Here is a 22,628-nt window from a genome sequence, read left to right on the forward strand (position 1 = left end):
TAATGTGCTGCCAAAATAGTTAAACTGCTCTACCCGTTCAAGTTTTTCTCCTCCTACTTTTATCTTGAGTCTCACATTCCTCGCTCGCGATACTTTACAAAACCGCATTACCTTAGTCTTCTTGTGATTAATCCTCATCCCATACTCCTCGCCATACATACGCCTGCAGTCCCCATGCTGACTGGGTAATCAACGCATGATCATCCGCGAATCTCACTGATTTAAAAATCATTCCTCCCACTTTTACTCCAGCTTCTAACTCATCCCACACTTCTCTTACCATCTCCTCCGCGTATACGTTAAAAAGCAGCGGCGATAGAGGACAGCCTTGCTTCACTCCTCGGCCCATGCTTGCCCACCCATATTCTTCGTCCGCAAACCTCACTTGCGCAGTCTGTGCCATATACAGATTACGAATTAGTCGTCTATCCCTCCAATAGGGAAGTACACTAGTGTTTCAAATGCACCAAACACATTTTTTAAATTTGAGTTCAGAATAACATAATGTCGTAAAACCACAGTTTAAATCCTAATAGTGAATACTTGATTCGAGATGACCGTCCGAAATATGGAAAAATTCAAAGGGCGCTAAAACGGGTGTCCATGTTGAATATTGGCCGTGACGTCACAAGGCAGTAGCAGAAGGCAGCTTCTACGCCGTTTAGTTCTACCACTATTATTGCATAGAAAAATTACAGAATTTGAGGGTAACCGTTTTTTGCTGTCATAAAATATCTTCAGAATATATATGTGGCTGCTTCTCTTTTGAGTAAATTACTTCATCATTGCGTAATATATTAATATTCATTTACGTGTCAACTTCAAGTTTGGAAAGAGTAGTACGAATGGCACATTGAATCTTTAATAAATAGGTAATGGTATTTATTTACGCTGGGTATATTTTGGCACAATGCCGTTTATCATGCCAAAACTTTTTTGTAAGAACCGAGTCAAACTAATAAACCTATTTAAGACGTTTTGTTATGCATGTCGCCCCCTCTTCTAGATGTAAGTATGAGGGTGGAAGCTGTCATTGTGCTTTATGTGTCCAGGAGGCTGGCGTGGGAGAGTCAGAGGGTCACGCTTAGAGTGAAGGGGAGATTTTAAGGTCCAGCTGCCCTTTCTAGGTGGTCTGGTCCACTCGTCAGGCGTCATAATTTTGGAAGACGTCCTCCCAAACCGTGTTGGGGTTTAAATGTTAAAACAGAGGTTTCGCTTATTAGGCCACCGGCACACTGGCCGAATATTGCAGTTGCTCTCCCTGGGAAACTGTTTCCGTGGGAATCCTTCGCAAAGGACCCTTCTCACGCCACCCACTGCAGCCTCCTGGTCCAGGGTAACGTATAAATACCCCAGATTTTTGGTACTCGGGGAACAATCTCCAAGGTGCAGCCGGAGGCTCTGCTACTCTCCGGCCAGGGCTAAATAAACATCTTTTAAAGCCAACGCTTGAGTTTCTACTCTTTGGTGCCTATACCCACTCTTCGAGACTTCGGCCTAGCCACTCAGGTCGGAGATCTTTATTGTTTATTCCATCTTGCGTTCTGTCTTTCGGGACACAACATACGGAAGGAAAAAACTGGTGTCAGGTGTGGGGTTGGCACAGCGTAATTTCGCACGAGATTGTTTCGCGAGTTCGGCGAGAAAGAGGCCACCGAAGCGCCTTCCGTGAAGCAGCAGACTTCAAAGGTGCAATGGCCATCGTCGTAGAGAGGGGCGCGGAGAGAGAAACCGACGCTGCCCAGATTCGACGCCGTTAAAGTCGCCGAAAGAAAAGATAGGCCACCGAGGCGCCTTCCGAGAAGCAGAGAGCTTAAAGGTGCATTGGCCATCGTCGTAGAGAGGGGCGCGGAGCGAGAGATCGACGCTGCCCACATTCGACGCCGTAGCTGAGGAAGAAGATAGGCCACCGAGGCGCCTTCCGAGAAGCAGAGAGCTTAAAGGTGCATTGGCCATCGCCATAGAGAGGGGCGCGGAGAGAGATTCGACGCCACCGAAGGATTCGACGCCGTGCAGAGTAGCAGCTGCAGCCGTCGCCGTGGAGAGATCCAAGAGGGGAGCGCTGAGCAGTTCGACGCCGGAGACGCTGCCAGGAGGACGAGGGGTTGCCGGAGATTCACCGCCGCTCTGTTGCCATCGGTGAGTCACACTCATTCCCTTCTCCCTAACCCTAAGTGAATTTTGGGATCAGTTTTTATAAAATAACTATGGCGCAAAGTAACGCAAGTGTAAGTAGTCAGCAGGACTATTGTGGCATCATGGAGGCCATCAAGTTAATTTCACAGCCCTTTGACGGGGATAAGGAGAAATTGAGAGAGTTTATAGATAATGTGGACGTGGCGTTTGAATTAGTGCATCCTAATAGCCACGATAAGCTTTTAAAATTCGTAAAAGCGAAAATAACTGGTGAGGCTAGGTCTAAGTTAATCGTCAGAGACCTCACAGATACCTGGGAAAGAGTGAAAGGCGTATTGGAAGAGAATTATGCCATGAAAAGGACATTAGATTTTTACGCCTGTAAGATGTTCAATTCCAAGCAAGGAAAGACCGAATCGATAGCGTCTTGGGGGAGTAGAATCGATACGATGCAGACGGAATTGAGGGATGCAACTAGAAGAAACGTGACGGATGGAGAATTAAATGGGGCAATAGCTTTAATTAATCATTTAGCTAAAGCCTGTTTCATTCAAGGTTTATCGAGCGATAGGATTCAAACCATTGTGAGAAGTCGCGGTGACAAGATTCTCCTTTCATCCGCAATAGAAATTGCGCTCGAGGAAGAGAGTGCAATTCTCTCCCAGAGAGAAAGAGGTGGCAGCAGTACTACCCTTGCTAATGTGAAAATGAAATGCGAAAACTGCCACAAAGTAGGTCATCATGTGTCTAAATGCTTTTTAAAGAAGAGGCGAGAAGACGCCGAGAATGTGAGGGTTTTAACAGGGGTCAGATGTTTTAACTGTAACGCTCAAGGTCATATGGCGAGGAACTGCAGGGCTCCACGCCGTGACCTAGAGAGGAAACCCAGGGGCAGAGAAGATGGAAACGGGGGCGGAACGAAATGGGCCCACATGGGGAAGGGACCCGGAAGAAATATTGCCGTGACGAAAAGGGTCAGCGCCCTCACCACAGACACCGTAGAGACAGTGTCTTTTTATGTTGACGAGTGCGAAAAGGAACGCCTCGCGTTTTTAGTAGATACGGGGGCCGATGTAAGCCTGGTGAAGCATTCATTGCTAAGAGAAGGCGTTATTTACTTCCCCGAAGACCGAATTCAGGTAAAGGGAGTAACAGGTGAAAAGGCGAGCACCTTAGGGTCCGTGAAGCTCACCTTGATGACGAAGAAAAGGAAAACTTCGTACAAATTCCAGATTGCAGACGAAAAGCTTCGGTTGAAGTACGACGGAATTTTAGGGAAGGATTTTCTGTGCGATATGGGGGCTAGGATCAGCTATAAAGAGAGGTCGATCACCATGCAAGATGTGATCGTTAAGTTTGATTCCCGATCAAAAAATTGTGAATCATCGCGGACGCGAGAATCCACTCACATCTTACTTCCTGCTAGAAGTGAGGTAGTTGTGGCATGCCCTTCCGAGAAAGATGGAGAAGGAGTAAGAGAGAATTGGGAGAATTGTCCTGGAGTATATTTAGCGGCATCATTAACCGTCAGCGAGGGAAATGAATGCATCATTAACTCCAATGAAGAGGACGTGAAAATTGAATCGCCCGTCGTAGAGCTGATTCCTGTTGAGAAACAACATTTTGTTGTGGACGAAGAAGTTGACGCGCAGTCGGCATTGGGTAGAAAGAAATTGCTCCATTCTCAACTGCGCCTTGATGACCTGAATAATGAAGAAAAAAGAGGGATTATGGAGTTGATTGATGAATACGGTGAATTGTTCTATTTGCCTGGAGATTCACTGTCATGCACAGATGTACTTGAGCACAGTATTCCGACTCCGGGAGTCGATCTGACGAAAGGAATCAATGTAAGACCGTACAGAGTACCCGAAGCACATAGAGAAATTGTAAATGAGCAAACTAAGAAAATGCTCGATGAGGGAATCATTTTGCCTAGCAAAAGCGCATGGAATTCGCCATTGTTAGTGGTTCCAAAGAAGATGGATTCGTCCGGTAAGAGGAAATGGAGACTCGTCGTGGACTTCCGCAAACTCAACGATGTCACCGTGGGCGACGCTTTTCCCCTTCCGAACATCGCAGATATCCTAGATCAGCTAGGGAGGGCCAAGTATTTTACGACCCTTGATTTGGCGAGCGGCTTCCACCATATCCAAGTTAGAAAAGAGGACAGAGAGAAGACCGCTTTCAGTACCTCAAACGGTCATTTTGGGTACGCTCGCGTGCCGTTTGGCTTAAAGGGTGCGCCTTCATCGTTCCAGAGGTTGATGAATACAGTATTATCCGGACTGCAAGGTATCAAATGTTTTGTATACATGGACGATATTGTGGTGCATGGAGATTCGCTTAGGAGCCATAACGAAAAACTGAGGGATGTTTTTCGGATACTGCGAGAGAGTAATTTAAAGCTGCAACCGGATGAATGCCAATTCCTTAGGAAAGAGGTGGTGTATTTTGGCCACATCATCACAAAAGATGGAGTTAAACCCAACCCAGAAAAGGTGGAGAGGGTCAGAGAGTTCCCTCAGCCTAAAAGTACGAAGCAGTTAAAGGAATCCTTAGGGCTTGCCGGCTACCATAGAAGATTTATTCCTGCATTCAGCAAGATTGCCAAACCAATGCATGAGTTGTTGGAGAAAAACGCGCGGTATGAGTTGGGAAGAGAGCAACAAGAAGAATTTGAAAGACTTCAGGAGTTGCTGACCATAGAGCCTATTCTAAAGTACCCTGATTTTGATGAGAAGTTTGTTCTCATGACTAATGCGAGTAATGAGGCATTAGGGAGTGTTCTTTCCCAAGGTCAGATCGGGAAGGATCGCCCTATTGCCTACGCAAGTCGGACGCTGAATAAAGCCCAGAAGCAAGGCTCAACTACAGAGAAAGAGCTACTCGCAATTGTTTGGGCTGTGAAGTACTTCCGTCCTTATTTTTACGGGAGGAAACTCACAATTTCAAGCGACCACAAATCTCTCACGTGGTTGTTTGGTGTGAAAAACCCAAACTCAAGGAAGATGAGATGGTGGCTCAAACTCGATGAATTTGAGTACAAGGTCATACCCAATAAGGGAGGATTGAATCTTAATGCTGTTGCCGTAAGTAGAATATCCAACCTCGAAATTGAAAATGAGGACTGGGTGACGGAGGAAAGAGATGTCGAAGAAACTGTCCAGAGAGAGACAGCGAAAAGTGACGAGAAAAAGAAAAATGATAAAGAGATGATGAAGAAATCTTCTAGAGAGATATCAAGAAGAAAAGAAGAGAAATATGATAGAGAGATGACGAATGAATCGTCGAGAGAAACAGAGAGAAGAGAAGGAGAAGAGAAAGGTGGTATAGAGATGATGAAGAAATCATCGAGACAGATAAAGAGAAAAGTAGGAGATAAATGTGGTAGATAGATGGCGAAAAGGTCTTCGAGAGAAACAGAGAGAAGAGAAGAAGGAAAGAAAGATGGTGGGGAGATGATGAAGAAATCATCGAGAGAGGAAGCTAGAAGAGAAGAAGAAAAGAAGAGTGATATTAAGGCGACGAAGAAATCGTCGAGAGGAGCAGAAAGAAGAGAAGAAAAGAAAGGTGATAGAGAAATGTCAGAGAAATCGTAGACATAGACAGGAAGAAGAGAAGAATAAAAAGGTGATGTGATTCTGAAAAAGAAAGGTGCGGAAAAAGACGACCACTCTGAGGAAAAGAAATTAGAAAGAGAGATGGAATTATCCCGAGGAGAGGATACGGTATTTCTCTAAGATGAGAATGTCAAAAGGGGTTGGTAAAGAAAGTTATTTGCGCAGTGGATGAGAGTATAGTTCAGATCCATGCGTGGTTATGAGTGTTAATGTAACCATTAAAGGTAAAAGTTAGGTTACGAAGGTCAATAGTAGATTGAAATGGTTGTTTTAATTACGAGAAATCACAGTGGGACGAGTGATAAGCTACCGGTATTGTAGTGAATGTATTAGATTTTAAGTTAGATAAAAGGAGGGATTAGCCAGGGATGTATTACGAATACGAAAGAGAGGCGCAATTGTACAATTCTGAATGGAGATTGTAACGTATGTAAAGCTAGCGGAAATAGATTATTAATGTGAATGTCTGTTGAATTGTGCAAATTTAAGCTTAAGCTTTTAAAATTGCGTGGCTTATAAAATGAAAGACATCAGCAGTATGAGGAAGATGATTAAGAAGTAGGCTCGTAATCAAGAGAGTTCATTATGGTCAATAAGTAGAAGATTTAATTTCATTGGTGAATTTAAGCAAGGTTTTGCTTGGGATCATAGATGAGAAAGATGCCAAATATTGTGCGCAAAATTTCAGTAAATCAGAAGGAGAGCAAAGAGACTTTTTCAAACTCACGAGAGAGCAGATGCCAGTGGTTTAGGCTACCCTCAGAACAGTTAACTCTACCGTTAGGGAGATTCTAGAAAAATGAAGATAGCTTGGATTAAAGAGACGGTGAAGTGAAAAGAATATTTAATTGTGTGAATGCCGTATTTATAATGAACAAGCATGCAGTGCAGTTGAATTGTACAATTCAGGAAGTGGAATTGGACTATGAAATGATAGTGAGAGCGAATCGTAGGTGCGACACAGGGCATCCTACAGCCACTCATCATCACTCCTGCACTAATAGTGGAAAGTATGCAGAGTAGCCGAGGTGAGATCCCAAGTAACCTGTCCTTACCTATCCTACTGAGTGTGACTTAAAGTACTGTTTTGTTAAAAGTTATCGAATTTGATGTGTTCATCAATCATGATTTAATTGTGTATTTGATTAAGGTACCTTTAAAGGACCACACTAAGTTCAATGTGTATCAGATGTTGATTTTATTCCTTTGCCTATTTGGTCCGATTTCTGTGGTACTAAGTATTTGTTTATTCAAACAGAAAAACCGTATGTTTTCATGATTATTGCTAAATGGTACTATAATAAGGTCAATGAAAAGGATTTATTAGAATGTAAGAGAATTAATGAATATGGGAGGTTTTGTAAACTATTATACCCTGAGTTATGCACTCATTTGCATGAAGAGTGTGAAGCTAAAATGCTTCAATCTATACGAAAAATACCATAAGATTGTTCTGTGAGAATTGTTGGTCTTAATCAAATATTATGGACCCTGTTGGAAAATATGGAATGGTTGTATGTTGCTTTATTTCAAGAAACTATTACAGTGTTGTGTGAAAATCAAGATCAAGTGAAAGTGAGAATTGAAGTGTGCGGAAAGCTGAAGTTTGTGAAAAAGAGTAAGGCAATGAGCCTAAGATCTTGATTGCTTCGAAGATGATGATCAGTTCAAATGCTAGCAATGAGGATGTGATATCTCCGTTGGGTTTATATGATAATTGTTGTGTGGGTGATAGAGTAACAAAAAGTGTTAGCAAGCTAAAATTTAATTTGTTAAGCACATTGTGAATAACATTGAGGATCTTCAGTATGCAAGCATAAGGTTCAGGAAGTAGAGAACCTCTTGTCCGAAGAGGAATGGAAGCAAAGCCATTCAGATAGAGTGTATAACCTATCATTCATGTCCATAATTGGATTAATTGTAATTTGTATGATCTTATGTTGCTATTGATGTAAATGCTATAAGGTATGTTTCCGCTATATTTGGAATCCAGATACGGATACGAGATCGTGTCCAATTATTGTTAACAAGGTCCATACTTCCAATGACAGTTTAAGAAATAATGAACAAGAGGAGGTGATAAGGTTTACCTCCTTAGAATAGAGTCAGAGCTGTGGAGGAGAGGCAACTACTAGCCTTTCTGTTGCTATGCCGAAACGTTAGATTCATTTGAAGAAAACAAAGCAATATGTGTGTCTAGCTTTATTTTCTTTTTTAAGGGGGGAGGTGTTATGCATGTCGCCCCCTCTTCTAGATGTAAGTATGAGGGTGGAAGCTGTCATTGTGCTTTATGTGTCCAGGAGGCTGGCGTGGGAGAGTCAGAGGGTCACGCTTAGAGTGAAGGGGAGATTTTAAGGTCCAGCTGCCCTTTCTAGGTGGTCTGGTCCACTCGTCAGGCGTCATAATTTTGGAAGACGTCCTCCCAAACCGTGTTGGGGTTTAAATGTTAAAACAGAGGTTTCGCTTATTAGGCCACCGGCACACTGGCCGAATATTGCAGTTGCTCTCCCTGGGAAACTGTTTCCGTGGGAATCCTTCGCAAAGGACCCTTCTCACGCCACCCACTGCAGCCTCCTGGTCCAGGGTAACGTATAAATACCCCAGATTTTTGGTACTCGGGGAACAATCTCCAAGGTGCAGCCGGAGGCTCTGCTACTCTCCGGCCAGGGCTAAATAAACATCTTTTAAAGCCAACGCTTGAGTTTCTACTCTTTGGTGCCTATACCCACTCTTCGAGACTTCGGCCTAGCCACTCAGGTCGGAGATCTTTATTGTTTATTCCATCTTGCGTTCTGTCTTTCGGGACACAACAGTTTGCTGCAAGACTTATTCGCTGCGTATGTATTCACGCCGGCCGGAACGTTCGCCCTTCACAACTAGAATCATGGGATGTTAGCCTTATTTCCGTGCTGGCTGGTTGTTGCAATGGTTCGTTGTCCAGGATGGGTTCAAGAAAGATAATCTTGGTTGGGAGAAGGAAAATTCCAACGATTTATAAATGGTATACCAAACTTTGATGTATTTATGGTCACTGAATTTTTGAAAAAGGAGAACAGGTTCAACGCTAAATAGAAATGCGAGACGTTAAGGCTAACAAGGGGAGACCTCGTACCTTGCTCCATCTTTTTCAATTAGGGCCTCAGTTAGGCTGTAATTAATTAATTTTCATGCGTTACTTTTCACAAGCCATATATATACATTTAAAATATCCTTCGTTTCTTAATGGGTCGGATGGGGTAGTGGTAGCGTGTACGAATTCCCACCTATAGGGTTTAGGGACCAGGGTTTCCCACCTATATTCCCACCTATAGGGACCAGGGTTTAAGACTATGTCATGGCATTATTTTTTGTTGTCTTCATTGTGATCATACGGCGTCAAGTTTATCATTAATTATAATGGCAGCAATCATTGACATAAGACGATTTTTTTATCATCATAATGGCCTTTAGGTATTTTAGCAGTGTCATTACAAACGCAGAGCTACGATGACTACAAGGATTGGTGTGCGCTAAAATGTTAATTTTTTCTTTGCTTATACTGACCAACTTCCACATTAAAAATGAAAACCACTCTTGCAAGAGCACATACCATTAAAGGCTCGCGGCAAGCAATAATATGTGTACAGACATAATTAATAAGAACACAAAGTGAATATAAAATGCCATATATCTCGAACACTTGTAATTCACATTACTCCAAAGGGAGTTTACTTACTCAGTACCTACCAGTTTACCTCAGAAGCAGTACTAAAAGAACCATTCCGAAATATAATTTCAATTAACAAATAGAATGAGATAAAAGTTGATAACCCTGGACCGGGCGCGCTGGCGTATAAAATACGTCAATCTTTGAAAACCAAGGATTTCAACATTGTACGTACATTCTGGGCTAGAATGGTCTCATGTATTCCTACCATGTACTTTGACTGCCTATATTGCGATTTTACAAAGTTCGAGGTATTGTAGCTAATTTTTTAGATCAGCAAGATGAACCCGTCACCAGTGGAGTACAAATTACGCCGCGTGACCTGCTGTGTACCTTTATATCTGTATCACCTATAAATGTACTAATTTCAACAAATAAAGATTGACTTTAGCAAAAATCGTTTGTTATCATATATGCACATATCATGGGCAAAGTACGGATTTTGCCCGGTCGTGTAAAATAACAGTCGCGCCACAATTCTTTAACCAAACTACTTTCAATTTATAAATTACGTAAGTCTACGCGGAAGATGCTATATTTTGACTTAACACACTTTCTGATGTGACTGAGGTACCTACTAAGTAAATTATTATAATATAAATATCAATTTGATCTTACAATACCTTCAAATGAACTTCAAAACAGAATATCATCGATAGGTAAGAGTCAGGAGCAGCCTTGAACCATTTATTCCGTATAGCTTGTGCTTAAGGCACGGGAATGAATATCTTCTCCAGGCTTTTGTATCGACGTCGAGATGAAATTTGGAACAAAAAATCATTTATAATTCTATTTTGAATTCATGTTTTCGGTACTAGACGACATTTTTAGGAAGCAAACTCCACCGATTCCCGGAAACTCTCGCCGCGCTAAAGAAGGCGACGTAATACAGCGATACTCCACTGGTGACTACTGCCTTGTGACGTCACATCTCAATCAAGATGGAGGCACTGTGTTTCAGCGCAACATGAAATTTTCCGACTTTCAAAACGTTTTAAAGTGCATACCCCAGATGCAAGAAATAAAAGTGACTATACTAATGTTTCTTTTTTAGGCTAAACTTTCAAATTCAGCAATTAAAAAAATTAGTGCACTTCCCTATATACACCTATTTTCTTAAGAATATCCATTATCTTGACCCAGTTCACCCTATCAAATTCTTTTACAAAATCCAATGGGAATAATTTTATGCCTATAAAGTAAATAACGTCGCAACGCTCGTTAATAATTCAGTTATTCCATGGGGTAAGGTTTAAGAGTTTCCCAGGGGCGCTTTGGGAGTTGTCATGGCGCCTCACCCAACTTGGACCCCTCCCTCCAATGAGACCCTTTCATTCCATCGATTGTTTTTAAATTTAACTGAAACGATGGCCGTGGCAAATTAGGAGAAGAATCTTTGCATCTGCAACCAAACACCTCCATTGAAAAGGGCAGAATTAAACCCTCGTTACTTGCATGATAACCATCTAGAGAAAAACCTCTTCCTCATTTTTCGAAGATGATGGTCCACCATTTGTCTACCGATTTTTTTCGCCATGGGCATTGGTGCCGCCCGAATGACTTTCCCCAACCCCCCCCCCCCCCGCACTGCAAGCGCCTCTCCCACCGCTTGACGCCGCCAACTGACTGAGGTCGGGCGAGAGCTAAGACTTGAAGAGATGCCGCAACAAAAATCTATTAGTCTCCAAAGTATGCTCCTGCAGCATTGACACACGCGGGCGAGTATCCACGCTTCGCACGCTCCCTTCGTTCACTTCCATGGAGAGTGAGGAGCGCGGAAAACTCGCCTGTTGAAGTGTGTTGATGATGAACGAGAATACTTAAGAGCAGACGAATTTTGTAGCGATAACTCTGATAAATTTCTAAACATCAATTCATTCTCATTACTTAAAGTACATACGCGTGCGATATTTCAACGCGAATTCCCTTTTGTACGTGCATTGGCACGACTTTGCAGTGTCCACGGATACATCGATCGCGGACGCGTTTAAGAGTCCTCCCGCATCGCATCGCATTCCGCCTCGCATATCGAACACAAAGTGGATTGATTTCCTCAGGCATCGATCGAGAAATAACTGGGTCTCCGTGCGGCCCAGATGAATTTCGAGATAAATATTTGCGTCGCAAGGCGATGAGAAAAACGAAACAAAAAATGGATTAAGTGCGGTCGTCCCCGCCTCAACACTCGAATAAAACGATATAAGTGATCCGCGTGATCGTTCGACTCGAGCAGCCAGGAGGACACGTGGAATAAAACGACGACGTTGATGGGAGAAAGGTGGCGGGATGGTGGAGGGGGGGGGGGGGGTGAGTATTGAGTGCGCGTGGGTGCGAGTGAGTTGGTGGAGTGACGGAGAGGGCGAGAGCGATTCACGGATGTGGTGGCTGCGCAGAAAGCGAAAGCGCAGCTTGTTGGCACCCGCGCCGATTGAGGAGGCGCTCAGAGGGACTGGTATGAATATGGTGACATGAAAATTTCAAATGGAAATAACCAGGATGATCGCAAATGCAGATGCAATATAAACGCAAACGCAGACTCGTCGGTTTGATCACGTGATCTCGGGCTTCACCGTTTCAACGTTGGCGCAGACATCAGCATTGCTCTTCCGAATGATTACTCCGAGCATGAGATTATAAGTAACACCATATTCAATTGTTTCATATTCTAACTTACTCCATTTCCCACAATAGCTAACACCGAAGCTGGCCTGATCGCTGATTTGATTACTGCCGAGGCGCAACAGCGGCTTAGCTTGTAAGTTAAAAAGAGGTTGTCTTCCTTCATTACTCTCATTTCAGCTAAAAAGTGACACATATTTCACTACACACAGGCGAATAAAACCATAAAACCAAACCCAAAACAACCACTCTCTTCTACCTTCCACAAGCATAACATCACACCCTAATCGGTACTTTTCCCTCAAAACGGTAAATCTTCGATCCTAATACAAGAAAACGGCCATTTAATATCGGTATTTTTGAGCTCCTTGGCCAGGCTCAAGATGAACCTTGTTAGAATGGTGATTTTGCACACCTATTATTGATCCCAAAATTCAGCGAATAACGTTTCGAATCGAAATTGAAAGCAGAGACAGTGCGCATGCATGTTGAGGGCCGCGGCGACGACTCTCAATAAATAGATACCGCCCACGACTAATAATGGACACGTGGTACCAGGCTTCCAAGAAAAAACAGAACCCCTGTTCAGGAATGATTCGAAAGGGCCAATTAAACTGATCTTGGACGCGGTCTCAGTCGGTCACGGCGCGATGCACGATGACTTAGTAGGCGATGCACTCAATGGTGCGTGACTTTCCAGCGCGCATCAATTATTTCGGGGGAGAGTATGTGATGGAAGTAAGCACCTGCTGACTGTCTCGACGGGAATTTAAGAACACTGAAGACGCAGCAACGTGAGCGTCCGACCTCCTCTAAATGCTCGCAATGTGAACGTCCGCCCTCGCGGCAGCTCACGGCCTTCGCGTGCTTTCACTCTGCACGCTAAATTTATCTTTGGTTAGGAGGCAGAGGAGAAAAAGAAATTCATCAAAGAGAGAAGGATGAACAACTATGGCAGCACTGAAGGTAATTTTCGCTTTCTAGGGAGGCAAAAATACTAACGAATTATATTTTGAGAACGATATTGTTGGCGTAGTGACCGGAAATTTACACGTTACCATGGTAACTTGCCATGGAGACGCGTCAGATGATGTATAAGTCAGTTATTGAACAGTGACCAGAAAAAGGGTGAATCACAGGGTAAATTATGGGTAAAATAAAAATAATTTCATCTTGCACCAGGGCACGCGGTGATTCGTTGCGCAACTGGTGTGGCAATGCAGCGCAAACAGCACGTATGTATGCATGTATTCAGCGACCAAAGGTCATGGAGTAATTTCACAGCCAGTGCTTAGGATATATTTATTACAATTCTTGGATTACTGAAAATCGCATGTCTCTACTATCCAAGTTCAACGGATTCCGGCGTGATATAGTGGAAGTTCGACATTTTGAGGTAAAAGATGGTAGCACTTTTCCACAATTATTTAAAGCGTACGAAGAGTTTCGACTCACAGAGCCATCATCTGGTACAAGATCAGGAATCTAGTACCGGATGATGGATTTGTCAGCCGAGAGCATTGAAATAATAGCGGAAAAGTGCAACTACCTTTTGACTCAACGCCTCAACTCTATTTTATTTACTGCGAACCGTAACAAAGGTAGCCATTGCTGAGACACTTTGTTTGACATTAAATCGGGTTTCTTTCTGTTCTTCCCTCAATTGATTTCCCTCACGAAGCAGGCTGCCCCTTTGGTATAAATCCCAAATAATCTACCGTGCGAGCAACATCTGAACTTAACTTATCTCGGCCGGCTTGATTGAGAAATTTACAAGAAAATAGACCTTCGGGAGAACACGGCAGAATCCACAAGTACCACCATTCTAGGAACGCGAGAGTCTAAATCCAAAAAGGTTTTTCGTCTTTGCGTCACGAGGAGCGGACGGTTGGTGCTGTTAGAGAAGGCCTACAGATGTGAGAAAGGAAGACGTGGTAAGTGGATGAATGGAAGGAGACCTAAGAAAAGCTCACGTGATTGCAAGGAGAGAGAGAAGGCGAAAGGAGGACAACCGAAGGAGGGAATCGATGCACTCGCGTAAATCCGCTCCTCTCGTCTCCGAAGCGGAAAATGAAGCTGACAGCGCATAGTGTGCGATTAAAGGAGTCATAAGCGGAATGCGGGAAAGGGTATTCCTCATTTAGGATATGGTATGCTGAAAAGCGGGATTGTCTTTGCATGCAGGTTGAATATCTGCTTTATACATCGATACCACTGTTTGGGACAGATATATTTAAGGTATTGGTACTAGAATTTTTTTCAAATAGGTTATTGCTCAAAAACATACTTTAATGCTCTTATTCCACTACACCCCACGGCCGATAAATCAACTTTTGAGAAACAGGCAAGATAGAGATCGCGTTCCACCCCCAAATTCCCAACATGCATTGCAAACGAGTGAAAAGAAGAGCGCGAGAAATTTGTGAAGAATCAATTCCCCAGAAGACAATCATTCTCCCACCCCTCGCTCGCTCATTGGCTGATCATTTCGGATTAAGCTCCTCCAGCACAGATTATTTTGTGAAAACCTTATTAGCATTTAAATAAATGGAGCTCTCTTCGCTCTAATGCATGGATTAAGCGGGAGCATCGAATATGGAAATTAACTGTTATCGTCCTCATCACAAATACCTCAATATTTATGGAGGAAAAGTCTACAAGTGGCTAGCAAGGCTCTCGCAAGAGCATAAATGAGTTTAATGCTAAAAATAATCCAACGTAACAATTCTTTGCATAGGACGAATATAATTATCAGCAGAAAGGATTCGCTACTTTTCAATACTTGCCCCAAAATTTAGATCATAAATTTGAGCCTAGCAGAATTTAAAGGCTATTTAGAAAAAGCCACGTTAGGTTCGGTTGTGTTCGTTGAAGCGGCAGTTGCCGGTTCCCGAGAGCCAAATATCAATACACCCACAAAATACTACGACTGTATCACACTGAAAAACGGACGTTTACCATTTGCATCTCGCTTATCTCGCAGCAATAGAAAATATTATAATACATAATTTCAACTATGCCTGCTTCGAAACATGGCTTCATTCACCACTTGCCCCTGATTAACTACAGAGTAACAAAAGCCTATTTTTCCTAAACTTCAATGAGGAAACTCTCCTGGGGAATAATTTTATAGTTAGTACGATTTCGTATTTGAAGTAGATTTTACCATCTATATGTAATTTATTCATACAATAATCTACATCTGTCTCAAAAATAGAACAGTATGTGACTATAAAAATAGCATGTTACTATTTCAATTGCATCAGGAGATATAACAAAATAAATACAAGAGAGAAGTTTCATTGATATTTGCACATGTAATAAAAAGCGCTCTTAGAAAGCGTGCCTGCTTGATTGATGTGCCAATATTCGATTCGGGACAAGGGGAAGGGAAAGGAGAGGCGTCACACGCGAGTCATGTGTCGGTCGTCACGAGCAGCCGCTTACTCATTTACCCCACTCAAGGGAGTCCATTTTTAGGGTCTCTTGTGCTTCATAAGCGTCCTCGCCGTCGCGTCCCCCACCGAGCCACTTGTCCTGCTTCAACCTGCTTCACACACACACTCATCTCAAACTGCCTCTCTCTGAAATACGCTGCCTCTTCCTTCCGAGAGCCGAAAGACTCGTACTCACTTAAGCATTTCATTGAGAAATGTTATCGAGGCAAGCATTTTATTGAACGAAATCGGACATCACTGAGCTGGCGAATAAATGAATAATAAACGGAATAAGTAACACGCAAAAAAATACGTGTCGCTTCCGAATGGCTCACATTTATTGAGTGATAATACATTATTTATAATGCGATCTCTATTTACGCAATTAAGTGACGCAATGGGTATATCCAGGATGAACTGGAGCATCAGCGAGGGATTTCATGTGGGACCCTCACCCTTCTTCAAAGAAAGTGAGAAGAAAAGTGAATTGACGAGAAACTAAGCAGATGGGACGAACGAGATTAACCTCGTTACCTTGCAGAGCGGACGCATGGTAAGCCGAAAGCCACAGATGGCTCTGAATAAGCAGCTTGAGCTCTCCCAGCCACAGCCAACAGCATTTATCGGAAAAACGCAACCGCGGAATAGATGACTCAAGTGCTATCGGTTTTAGTTCTGCATTCGAACCAGCCACCATCCCACCCCTTTTTCAATGATTTCTACTTTGTACATACTACCTATATGGTTTGCCTGCACGACTTTGAGACCACATATGTCACATAGCCTGAATAGCGGAGAAAACGGGGAAAATATGATAAATTTATATTGAAAAAGACAATGAAAGAAAGAAAAAATATACCAGAAATCAAAATGCCAAAAAAATTAAACCATTTTAAGCGGGAGCATAAGAAGCTTGCACTTGCAATATATCCTTAGCCATGGACTCCTACTGCGGTCAAAGTTGAACTGCCTCAACTTCGACAACAGATCGAATCTCTAAATCGATTCGTGCTCTCTTCGCAGTCGCTGTCAACACACGCGAGTCGAAGTCGACTTCTATAGCATACAACTCCCACGAGTATACCCACGTTAATGGTCATTAGATTTTTCCTTTCCGGCCACCTTACCTACCTCGTCTCATTCGCAATGCTTTCGAAGGGAAATGCAGATGCGCAATCCAGACAACAGTTTCCGCATAATATTCCGCCCTTCCGCACACAGCAAGGATAATGTTGCACCGGTTACAGTGTACCGCAAGACACCTTCGAAGGGGGTGTCGATAACGAATGCGGTGAAACTGCTCACACGACATCCCGGAAGACCGCATAATATCATCGCTTGAGTGGACGCGGTCGCTTGCTGCCCCCCCCCCCCCCCCGGTGGCTAACCGCACTCGTGATCGTCTTTTGTCGTGGGGTGGCATGAAAGACGAGCCCGCCAATGAAGGGACACGCGCGCCACTAAAGAACCAGTTTGTGACGATGCGCCTTCCCACGGCCGCAAGAGCCGGAGAGCGAAAACCATGAGAGATTGTCCGGTGGTCGGCCAGATATTCGGCATTCCGATATTTCCTTGAATTAAAATGGGTGGTGCTGCTAATTGGCTGGAATGAAATTTAACCCGGCGGTAGTCGCGCCCATTTTCCGAACATAAATGGTCGCGTGGGGTGTCTTTGACACCCCAAAAGATTTTCTTCAATTTCTGTCGAACAGTATATATTATTTAAAAATTTCACATCGCTACGCATCCTTTGTTTATTTAGAAATGGATACACTATATATTTCAAACCATAAATTCAACTTTTATTTTTTTAAGAAAATGTTTTTGAATACCCTATTTTCCAGTAGGCAGTCCCAGTTCCTCCGGAAAAAATTGCCATTTTTTTTGTTTCAGCCAAAGAGCACAGTTGAAATATTGAGTTATAAATACGTGGCATATAATTTTATAAACATCTATCACTGTATCTCATCATATTTTCAGCTTTGACCTCTATTTGCCTTACGTAAATACTAATAAATGTACTAAATTAATCTACTTATCGATATTGCATCGATTTCCCAAAATGTATTCTTGAGGAAAAATTTACGATGATATTACGGTCACTTATAACTATTGAAATACTCCTTTTACAAATTATATACAGCATTGGAAAGGTAAACTAACAAATATGTAGTCCTCAACAGAAGTTCACTTTCGTGCTATTGAAAAGTTTTATTGAATCTAAAGAATATAGAAAATAAATCATGTAAACTATTTATTTGCTTCTAATCACTTTTCAAAATTTTCAGGAAATGTGTACCACGCATTAGTTTCTAACACAGTTCACAGTATATTTTTGTTTTTATATCTGTTGGAAAAAACACACATCTTCCTACTTTTTTCTTTATTTCTCCTCATCCTTTTCTCAGGCTCATTTTACGCATACTCCCCTATTTTTTCGAGTCTCTAGAGATCGTGTTCAATATCGATCTAATTTTACTGTATGGAAAAGTTAACGATCGAGTTATCTCACGAAGAAAACTTTTTTGCAATTCCTTTTATGAATTGGAATACCTAGGTATAACAAATGCACTGATATCAGCAGTGTTTGGCAAATGAAAGAAAATGGCCATGGACCCTCTCCCGATGTTCTTGTTCGTATGATAGGTGCTGCCTATTTTGTTTAATGTGGCTAGACCTCCTTCAGTGCAGTTATAAAAGGTCAATATTTCCGGTATTCTTTTACTATTTGTTCGTCTTGGATTCATTGATAGAAATAGCTGAGAATTGTTGGCGAAAGAATTACATTCTTTGACCATTTTACGACGCAGGAAACTAGTGCTTTTTTCTTCCTAAACCTAAATAAGCTGCTATTTTCTTCTTTCTCTTACATATACGACATTCAGTGCTAAATCTCTTTTATTTTTTGCGCACTGTTCCCGCAACCGTCAAATTATTGCTTGGAATTTCATCTGCTTGCGGAATATTATTGAACCAGTAGTTCAAATTATATTCCTCCCGTTTCTGTTTACAAAAGAAAACATTCGCTTTAACTCCTCTTTTGGACTGTTATCTACAAAAACTGGACACTCTGGTTGCCATCCTGAGTAGGTACATCTTCAAATACAATCAAATTTGCCAATGCAAAAATTTTGATGCTACTTTTTGCGGAGTTGGAAGGTAAATATTGCCTATATGAACATCTTCTTTGAGAAGGAATCAATTGCTCATCAGCTTTTTCTCATGGCCCATTTCTAAAATGTTGCCGTGATTTGCGAGCAAATATCTCAAATACATCTCTACTTAGTGCTAATTTACCGCTTTTCATTTTCTCTACTCTAGCAGTCACGTTTCCGAAACGAAAAGATAAAGGGGAAAAGAGAAATATGTTATGGCTCATGGAGGAATAACATATTTCCACTCCTAATCCATCGTGGTTCCAAAACAATAAATCATTCAGTTACTCAGTTTTATTTACCCTGATTAGCAGTAAAATACTATTCAGGAATGTTTAGTTTTTCCTGTCTGTTTCAATATCTCTTTTACGAGAATAATTTTCAGTGACTTTCTCTACCTGAATATTAGTGCAATTTACAATTTTCTCTGCCATTCTATCAATGAACATCATACGAAAACAAACCATTCGTGTTCTGAATCAAATTTTTTTTTGCTAATATGTCCACTCCTCTCAGTAACACTGCTACAATTTTATGTTCTTACGTTTGGTCTTGATCCCTGCGTATTGCACGTTGCAACTCCATACTTCCCGACGTACGTAAGCTCCCTTCCCTTTTACAAAAGTTCATCATCTCTGCACTGTTGTTCAGTATAAGTGTCATGCGCAGCTATACGACACCCATCTTATTTTTCATCAGAATCAATCTTCTTCCCTCAAAGATTCATTCAAAAGACAAAGACTCTTTCTTTTACTCTAGAGGTAGCTGACATGTAGTATGAATTGAAAACGATGAATGTAAGTGTTATAGGGCCAACCTTCAATGGTAAATTCACAGAAACATGTAAATAATGATTTTTTTTAATAACTACAGCACTAACGTAATTGAATGAAGTCTTAAAAAAATCACTTCTAAAAAATCGCATTTTCTACAACAGTTGACGTCAGAAACAAATAATTCCTCCTCCTAATTTTCAATCAAAAGTCAAAATATATTAGCTTTTTCCTTTTTTCAGAAAGACTGCATGAATCCATAGTGTACTGAATGAACGTGCTGTAAGTATCACATGATCGATTTTTCGTGGCTCACTTCGAGAAAAATCACTGTAACATTATTAGAAATTACTTTCTATTTCTTTACATAAATTGAGGCAAAAAATATACCAATACATAAATATTTATTTATGTAAACGTAAAAAGACAACATTCATGGCCAGTTTCAGAAAAAGTAGCTATAATATCTGATGAGAATGGATGAAAAACATTCAAGGCGACTATAAATACTAAGCGGTAAACCGTAACGAGAACGGTCGCGTGGGGTGTCTGGCGCACCCCACTTTGCAGAGCTTTGACAAAAGTAACTTTTCTTAAAAACTTGAATTGATTTTATAATAATCTTTTACATTTATCCTCAAAAAGCTTAAAAAATCAGCTAGACGAGGTTAGAGATCATTGCAGTCACAATTGCAAGAAAAAATGGCACTTTTATAAGGCTGGGGTGTCTGGGACACCCCACGCGACCACTGCCGGGTTAAGTGTGTATGCTCTAAATCCAATGAAAATAGGAATTTAAGTCTCCGTATTCGGATTTTCGGTTGTCTAGGTAACCATCGTCGGGAAGAAGAATGTGTCTTACAACACCCTCGGACTGTCCAATACTAGACACTTTTGAGGTACATATATATCTCCCGTCGTTTTAACTCAGAGATATATATATACTTTAGCTCACAGTGTGGGCTAAAGTATATATGTATCTCTAAGAGAAGCTAAGGGAAGAGGGCTACTTTGTAGCCGAAATACGTATACGTGTGTTTTCCTCGTCCCCTTGCCGATTCCCAACGACGCTCCTTTGCAGAAATTTTATTCTCCCGGAAAATTGAAGCCATCTGTAGGTGAGTGAATGTGTGAGTGACTGCTTATTGAGTGCGTGTGTTTCCACAAATCACTGTCTATCCCTAGCAGGCCCATCATGTGAAGATTCCCGGTTTTTTTTGTGGAGCGAGAATCCTTAGTGGAGGTCCCTACAGCCGCCACAAAGGATCTTGTTTTGTATGTTTGTTGTGAGATAATGTGTGTGTGTTTTGGGCTTTCCGGTTGAGAGGGTGGTGTTTGGTCCCTGCGGTGAATTTCTCCCCCTCCCGCACACCAACGCAGTGACAATTTTGACTTGCAAAGAGCCATGGGAGAATTATACAGCCAATTGAGTATTTCCTTTCTGCAATTGCCGAGGCCGTAGAAGCTCAACCCCCAGTTTTGCACTTTAGATCACAATCAGAATTTACGTATAAAGAAAAATAAAACTAAGAAGCACACGCGCTTAAATAATGGTTAAAATATATGCAACTGAACGATCAACGGCCGTTAAATAGCTGAAAGAAAATGAATTCGCTAAGACTCTTTGCTGGACGAAAAGGTGTTTTGGGACTCGAGGTGAAAAGAGGAGTGCTTCACGAAACCTCGTTGTGTATCTGGACCTTCCTTCCGTTGTCGTCTGTACTTGTATTGTCATTTTTCTGCCAGGCAGCTCGCAAACTACGTGATTAGGGACTAGAGGGATAGAGGAAATTTTTTTTATCTCCGCGTTAAACGAACAACACTCCGTTAGATACTATATATTCCTCTCGGGTTCGTACGTGACACCATTCGTTATATCTAGAGATTTGTGTTAAACGAGTATGCACTTGTTTTCGAGGACTTACTGCATTCCCCGGTACCCGTTGGCATGGAAACTGAATGCTAAAGAGACGAGGAATTTTTGATTCATCGCCGATTTCCCAAGCTATACGCGGCGAAAGGTCGACACACTGATGACGTCACGTACTCCTGTCGAGCGGGTCATCGTTTCTCGGCTAATCCTTTCCTCCCCGCATCGGTCTCGCGAGGTTCACGAGGACGAGATGAAGTTATTCATCATTCGCAACCTTCACTTCATCTGTTTCTGCACATTTGTCGCCGTGGGGCGCTTTGGCACTATTTTGATACTTCTGCGCAGATTCGATAGTAATGGTGGCAAGAGACCACTCCGCAGCCGCTGACACATTGCAGTCCACTATAACATGTAAACCCAGATTTAACGCTGTTTTACAGGGCCAATGTAATTGCGCACAATTCAAAACTGCATCAACCCGGCGCGCCGGCACATTGCGCGGCCTTTTTCTTTTGTCGTCTCGCGTTCATGCATTCCTCGCATGTGTTCTCGCAATTCGTCGCTTTGCAAGACGCAATTTGAAATGCTCTCTCGCACGCGCGTCACAAGTCCCGCGTAAGACGGTCGGACCATGAGAAACGGTTTCGATGGGCAATTTTTTCTCCCCGAGATTCTCGACCGTCCTAAGCGCCCCCTAACGGCGCGGCGTGGTCAGCAGCTCACAGTGGATGGGTGGGAGGCAGAGTGCACCTGTGACATAACGACCACACGCTTCACTAAACAGTTATTTTTTTCCCTTCAAGAGGAAACAGCTCCCTTGCTTTCACCTGGATCTAGTTATGACGTCGCATCTTTGAAACTGATCGCCAGTTCCCGATTTCTGCTCCTCAAGATCTCATTCATTCTCTTTATTTCCACATTTTATCAACGGTTGAGGTGATATTTCATTCATGACAATTACCTTTACAGACTAAACTAAAGCTAGATTAATTGAATAAATGAACGAAAGATTTATGAAGGAAAACCGTTGAGTACTATGAAAAATTCACGAAGAAGTCAAATGCATAGTGATAAAGAATGGAGAGAATGAAAGGAATGGATGGGTGTCTTGCGTAATAATGGCATGAACCACCAATTCGTCACATTCACCAACACGGCGTAAAGCCCCAGAAGAGTTCATCGCTGCATTTTGCCAGGAAAGCATAAAATCTTACTTAATAAGTCTCAGGTTGCAGAGCTCCTTCCGGTGAAAAGCTAACATAATGATCACGGCATATCCTTTAAAATGATCAGCTTATTAATTGAT

At 42.1% G+C, this 22,628-nt stretch overlaps 1 protein-coding gene across 3 annotated transcripts in view; it reads right to left on the minus strand.

The window, feature by feature from the left end:
* Positions 1-22,628, minus strand: part of LOC124156625 (GAS2-like protein 1) — a 329,284-nt gene that overhangs the window by 76,445 nt on the left and 230,211 nt on the right. The window lies entirely within an intron of this gene.

The sequence above is a fragment of the Ischnura elegans genome, chromosome 3 (assembly GCF_921293095.1).
Source record: "Ischnura elegans chromosome 3, ioIscEleg1.1, whole genome shotgun sequence".
NCBI classification, from domain to species: Eukaryota; Metazoa; Arthropoda; class Insecta; order Odonata; family Coenagrionidae; genus Ischnura; species Ischnura elegans.